The sequence below is a fragment of the Otolemur garnettii genome, unplaced genomic scaffold, assembly GCF_000181295.1.
Source record: "Otolemur garnettii isolate 467f Iridium unplaced genomic scaffold, OtoGar3 scaffold00080, whole genome shotgun sequence".
NCBI classification, from domain to species: Eukaryota; Metazoa; Chordata; class Mammalia; order Primates; family Galagidae; genus Otolemur; species Otolemur garnettii.
In genome coordinates this window covers 6,185,497-6,192,952 of record NW_003852475.1, presented here as the reverse complement: position 1 = coordinate 6,192,952, position 7,456 = coordinate 6,185,497, and the positions used below count along the sequence as shown (strand labels likewise).

At 39.8% G+C, this 7,456-nt stretch overlaps 1 pseudogene; it reads right to left on the bottom strand.

Moving 5' to 3' along the window:
* Window positions 1-2,104: 2,104 nt before the first annotated feature.
* Window positions 2,105-2,972, bottom strand: LOC100951468 (annotated as a pseudogene).
* Window positions 2,973-7,456: the final 4,484 nt, after the last annotated feature.

Genomic DNA, 7,456 nt, shown 5'->3' with positions numbered 1-7,456 from the left:
TTTAAAATAAACAGAAAACTGGAAGAATCTTTTTGAGAGCAATCTGTCACTATGAAAATACAATCATGCATTCTCTGGAACATTCTACTCTACACATTTGCACTACACCTAGACAAGTAGAAATGTACATGTATATGTATGGAAAAAAAACACCAAAAAACTAGAAATGCAAAATCTAATTACTATCAATAAGAGATTAGTTAAACACATATTGGTATATATATATAAAAAATATTATTCACTTTTTAAAGTTTTTATTTTAAAAATTCCCTTTTTAATCTGTTTCAAAGTATTAGAAGCTTAACTATACAAGTTCCTACCACCACCCCTTCCAGTACAGTTTTTTGAGGACAAATTTTTTAAACCAGAAAAAGAATAAGAGGACCCTCTATGAAAACCAGGAAGGCCCATAGTCAGCTCCTCAAGTCTCATTGGCAGTTTGGTCAAAGCTGGGCTTCCAGAACAAGCACATGGAGGAGTCTGGGGATCAGGCCTTCCCTCTGATGTGGAAAGAGCTAAGCAAAGTCATGTTCTTTTTAGTGAAAATGACCCAAATTCAGATTTGAAAACCTCCAATGACGTTCCCTGGTGCTCTTTCTATATGTTATATATTAAAGGCAGCTGTCCCTTTTATGGCCAGTTTAGCAGGCAAAGAAACAAAGGAATATATATATATATATAATGTAATGAATATATATATATACTCTACACATTTGCACTACACCTAGACAAGTAGAAATGTACATGCATACATATGGAAAAAAACACCAAAAAACTAGAAATGCAAACTCTAATCATTATATATATATATTTTTTTATGTAAGTAAAACATATCCGTATTTTATGTATGTATATATACATATTTGGTGTAGGGAAAGGAGAGGAGGGTCATGTAAACCTAAACAGTCATCACATTACCTCCAATGAGCCTGACACTAACAAAAAGATAACAAATAGGGGTTAAGTGACAACATGGGTGCAGCAAGAAGGGAAAGGGCACACATTTAACTCTTAAATACACTTTGATGTTTGCTTAGCAGAGTTCAGGCCAACCCCAGGCTTCTGCACTTGCCAGACAAGTAAACTGATGATACTCAAAAAAAATTAAAAAAAAAAATTCAAGCAGTGCTCCATACCATAGTTTTCCTTCAAGTCATGTTGGCCAGCAGACATAGTTTCCCTGATCACCAGGAACAGAAACTTTGGCTCCAAGGCAAATGAGAAGAAAAAAAGTATTTCCACTTACAACATGAAAATACAGGAACTTCATGAGAGAAAGAAAACCATCAAAGAAATCTACTTCCAGCAAAACGGAGGCAGCACTGCTTCCTCTGCATTCAGCGCTTAAGTGATTCTTAGTACAATGTGTTTTTCAAAAAATGCTCACTTGACTGGCAGGTACAGCCATGTTGATGGACAAACTCAACATAAAAGGCAATAGGTCAAAGAAGGAATGAGCAAGAAGGGAAATAGGGTTTTGGATAAATTAGTTTAAAAGGGGGCTGTCAGCAGACTACAAATGTTCTTGGCTGGCCTTGGCATTCCAAGAGTTCTAAGTCCCTTGGAAATTAATGTAATGTGGTTAACAGTTAACACTGCTATCCAAATTTATGTAAATCTTGGAAAATAATTACTACAACCTAAATTTAATCATGTAAACAGCACTATACACAGTACAGACCTGCCCTGAAAAACAATATGCAAAACTGAGCTCTGACATGGTATCATTTTGTACTGTTAATTCAACCTAACAGTCCTAACCCCACCCTGCTCTACACCCTCCCCTACAAAAAAAAAATTTAATTTGTGCAAGAAATGTCAAGCTTATTCTATCTGAAGGCTTCATAAACAGATACACAACATATAGCCAGGTTCAAATATTTTGATGGATCCCCCCAAAAAAGAAATAACCAAAATATGAAGAAAGTGCCTAAAATATGATACAGCATTTTAGAGCCCTTTCAGATACAAGGCAGAGAAAGATGTAAAGTAGAAAATATCTGGATCTTTAGTAATTTCCAGAAAGGTCCAATTCCGTGGTTGGCTTCATAGGTGAGGGCAGATCCTTGCTGCTGCTCCTATACAAAGCCACTAAGTCTGCTCCTTAGGACACACGCCCTGAGCTGAGCACAACTCTCCCTTCTCCCCTTTTCCTTCGCCCCACTTCCCACTCCACAAAGGTATCGAAGAGACTTGGCCAGACCTTGTCCTCAATGTAGTTCTTGAGGTCCAGTCCAATCACCTGAGTGATGTTACGGAACATGTTCAAAGTGTCCCAGGAGATGCCCTTGATCCCCAAGGGGTTCTCTGTTAGAAAATTTAGCCATTGGTCCAAAACTGGAAGATTGTCCTGGATAAAGACTAGTTTCCACAGGGCAATGGCTATTTCCTGATGCAGTGACTGCTGCCCTTCTTCTGAGTCCAGGCCAAACTGAAATGTAAACTGGTAGAGAGCCTTAAATTTATCCTCTTGGTTGGCTTATGTTAAGAGGCTAGGGAACCATGCACAGATTCCATCGATGCTGTCTGAACTTATTGTTTTGCAGCCATCATAAAACTCCTTCCTAGTGAATTTGTACATGGTTGCAGCCTGGAACCTCCAAGCCAAGAGCAGCACTAGAAATTCTGTGGGGTCAACATATAGGTCATTGCAAAAGCATTCCATGACTTCCTCCAAAATTTCATCTTCCTGCTCATCCTTGTAGCACCTAAAAAGTTCTTCCAGCCTCTTTAAGGAAGACTCCTTAGCATTGGATTTGGACTCTCTCCAAGAATCTCCCAAGGATGTTGGCTCCTCCTTCTTGATACCTGTTGATGAGGATATTCCTGCCTGGCTTGCCACAGGGTGACACCTGCTCCTCATGGTGGCTTATGACCCGCCTGCTATGTGACTTCCTGCTGGGCTCAAGATCTCCATTTTTGCTGCCCTGGGTCGATGAGGGATTCTTGTACTTGGTAACACACTGGTCCATGGTGCTAGTGGCCCAGCCTCTAGAGGGGCTCTCTGGATAGAATGCCCTTGTTGTCACTAGCCCATGTCCCTCAATATACCATCAGCCAGAGGAGCCAGCCAAGCTTCCCCACTTGTGTTTCCAGGCTTCCTACCCCAACCACTGCCTCTTCTTCCACCACTGCCACCACCTCCTCTTCATCCCTTATTCACCTTTTTTAAAGAATAAGAAAAAACAGCATAAAAATAAGTTTACAATTTGTTATGTGATAAAGACATTATAATCAATACATATTGTGTAATGCACTATGTAAATATAGGTGTATATAAATACGTACATGTACATATGTGCATGTATATACACACATATATGCATGCATACACATATGCATAAAAATATGTGGCATATACGCACAAAGCTGCCGGTAATGGGTGAGAGGATATATTGTTTATATTTTTATTTTTAATATATTATGATGTTTTGACATCTTTAAAAACCTGTCTAGTTCAGGAATGTGCCTCTCCTGGACTAGCCAGTTGTTACAGATTAACAGATGGCTCAGCAGGGAGCATGTCTTTGATACCAAACCAATCGATCTGGAGTCCTGCCTCCTATCTCTGGCCCTTACACCTCAGGTGACTAATTATCCATCTTATTTATTCCAGGGCCAAGGACCAGCGACTAGAAATCATCCTTGCAGCTTAGAGCCTGCTCAAATTATCCACACCAGCCAATCCTAAACTTTTGTGCCCTGCCTTGCCTCTCCTGCAGAAACTTCAGTGAAGGCTGTACCCTAAGGTGTCCTCCACTCCTGGCCTCTTCTGCCTCCTGACCAACGCTGGTGCTTCCCATGTGGCCCTGCATGATGTTCCATGACCTCTGTCTCTAGGACCCATGAGCATAGTAAACCTTGTTTTCCTGATCCTTTCCACGATCCTTTCTTGTGGCCACACCTGACTGATCATCTCATAATAGAAAACAGAACAAGAGATGATTTCAGAAAACTTATTTTGTATTTAACATCTGATGCTTTATAGATGTGTGTGTATAAGAACATAGGTTTCTTCTCTAATGTCTATAATACTTATTGCAAATGCTTCAATTCAAAACTCAGAGATCCTGATTCAGATCTGACATGTGGCCCAAGCACCTTAAGTTTAGAATCTCTACAGCTGATTTTGATGCACATCATCCCCTATGAACTGAATGTGTCCTCCCAAAATTTAGGAGGCAGCCCCTAATCTAATGTTATTAGTAGGTAGGGCCTTTGGGAAGTAACTAGGTTCAGATGAGGTCATGAGTGTGGAGCCCATATGAGGGCCTTTTTAAGAAGAGAGAAAAACATCAGGTCTTCCTGTCTTCACCAGTGGAGACACAGCAAGAAGATGACCTTGTACAAGCCAGGAAGGGTGCCCTTAGGAAGAACCAAATGTATCAGCATTGTGATCCTGAACTTTCCAGGCCCCAGAACTCTGAGAAATAAATGCCTCCTGTTTAAGCCCTTAGCCTATGGTATTTTAGCATCCTGAACACTACCTTCATTCATTTCCTGAGAACCTGCTCTTTCATGGGAACTAGATATCCCATGTGCTAGGTTGGCACTGGGTATCCAAATGCCAATCCAAATATTGGTCAAGAACAGATATGCCATAACAAAGCTCACAGTTGAGGGGAGTCTATTACTTAGTTTATGCTGCAGCAACAAATCAATTTCAAACTATCAATGGCTTAGGCTGGGCAAGGTGGCTCATGCCTATAATCCTAGCACTCTGGGAGGCCAAGGCAGGCAGATTGCTTAAGCTCATGAGTTCAAGACCAGCCTGATCAATCAGTATTGACCCTATCTCTACTAAAAATGAAAAACTGAGGCAAAAGGATTGCTTGAACCCAAGAGTTCCAGGTTGCTGTGAGCAATGATGTAACAGCATGTTACCCAGGGCAACAGAGCAAAACTCTGTCTCAAAAAAATACATATATATATATATATTACAACAATAAGCAGTTACAACAGTCAGTAAGTCAGCTCTGGGCCTCAGGGCAACTATCTGGGGTCTGCTCTTCTCAAAACAGTTATCAAGGTCAGGCATGGTGGGTCACACTAGCACTCTGGGAGGCTGAGGCAAGTGGATTGCCTGAGCTGAAGAGTTCAAGACCAGTCTAAGCAAGAGTGAGACCCCCATCTCTAGTAAAAATAAAAAAATTAGCCTGGTGTGGTGGTGGGCACGTGTAATCCCAACTACTTGGGAGGCTGAGATAAGAAGACCCCTTGAACCCAGGAGATGGAGATTGCTGTGAGCTATGACACCATGGTATACTACCCAGGGTGACAGAGTAGGACTATATCTCAAAATAAAAAAAATAAAAATAAAAGAGGGCATTCATCAGGATCATAAGCAAAAATAGCCAGAAACAAGCAAGCTCATTGAAGCTTCTGCTCTTTTACATCTTTTCACACAGACTAAAAAGCCAAAGTTCTTTTGACCTCAAGAGCCCATATGATTTATTCAGCTGCCCTCCTGCATTATTACTTATCTCGCTTCGCTCACTCTGTTACAGCCTCACTGGCCTTTTGCTAGTCTTCAATGATACTGGACACACTCAAGTTGCTGTGACTCTGAAGTGACTATATTTGTTACTTGGGGCATTTATTCATTATTTGCAAAGGAAACTCTAATTGTGAAAAGAACCTGTGAAACTATTATTCAGGATTGAGTTTTACATGTTTATTTAAAGAGGATGAAATTTAAATTTATAATAATAGAATTGGGTGCTTTATAAGTAATCAATAAAATGAATTATTTTTTAAAATTGAATTTTCCTCATTGGCAATGGAAATTATATCCATGTAGGATCTTTTTGGCTGATACTGAGGATTCCTGAAGAGCAACTACTGGTTTATTCTACAGATATCATTTGAATTTCAAATCTAGCAATGTGTTACTACAAAAAAAATTAAAATTAAAAAGAAAGACCCTTTCAAAATAAAACTATGGCTTACATACTGTCTTCTTTATCATAGGGAATAATGGGACAGCTGAAAATTGTTTCTGCCTTTTGACAAAGATGGGAGAATCACTTTATGGTTTCTAATTATACTAGCTGTATCAGACATGAATTCTTCCTGAAATATGCTAGTTTTTGCAGAGACTACATCTTTTAAACACATTTCCATTATGTTTGAACAGTTAAGTGCGCCTCATTTTGTATTTTATTTCCTCTGATATTTCCATGACAATGGCAGAGTAAGACACAACCAGAATAGCATAATGATGTCCCAAATACCAGTTTCTTTTAAAAGCATAGGCTACCTTACAATTAAAATAGGCAATAACCTTGGTCATTGTTTGGTCAGTCCCTCTCATCCCTTCTTCACGTTACTGTTACATCTCTCTGCCTTTGGCTAGAAGAGGCCACCAAGAGCAGAGCAAGTTGTGTGCTCCAATGGGTAGCCCTCACTGGCTCTGGCAACTTCTACTCTCCTTTCCCTCAGGCCTTAAAGTAATAACAGCTTTGTACTGTCTTATTCCTCTGCAATTCTTTTTTTTTTTTTTTTTTTTTTTTTTTTTTTTTGGTTGCCTTCACTCTGCCTCTGGCTTCTTCATTAAAACTCATTAATAGTCCCTTCATTAAAACTCATTCCATGACTCTCTGACAATGCCCCTTGTTTCCTGCTCATGACTATGGCTTGCTCTATCATTTATCACATGCTGTGTTCTACAAAAGTTTTCAAATAAAAATAGTAAGAATAGAAAAAAATGATAGTTTCTCCAAATGGCATGTCTGTTTCAAGTCATGAAGTTGAGGTTTGACTCACTCAGCCCCTGTTTCCAATGGACATGTCCTCCTATTCTCCTCAGAGCTAGGATGACCTCAGTCTCGCTCAGCCTCAGTCTATATCTCAGTCCCTTTGGCTCCTTCTGTTATCACTCAGCCAGGTTCATCTTCCCACTGCCCAGGAGAAAGCCAATATCTAGAGACAACAGGGTTTAGAGCAGAGAAAGAGTTTATTCTGCATAGCACTAAGCAGGGAGATGGGAAGAATTTCTCTAATCCACCTCTCCAAAAATTATGGAGACAGGATTTTTATTTTATCTTATTTTCATTTTTTTAAGGTAGAGTATCATGTCTTCTTTTTCTCCCTGGGTAGTGTGCTGTTGAATCATCATAGCTCATAGTAACTTCAAACACTTGGAATCAAACAATCCTCTGGCCTCAGCCTCCTCAGTAGTTGGGACTACAGGCATGCACCACCACACAAGGCTAATTTTTCTATTTTTAGTAGAGACGCAGTTTTGCTATTGCTCAGACTAGTCTCAAACTCCTGAGTTCAAGCAATCTACCTGCCTTGGCCTTTCAGAGTGCTAGGATTATAGGTGTGAATGATCGTGCCCTGCTCAGACAAGGCGTTTTTTTGTTGTTGTTATTGTTTTTGTTTGGTTTTTGTTTGTTTGTTTTTTTAGACAGAGTCTTACTATGTTGCCCTCAGGAGAGTCCTGTGGTGTCAC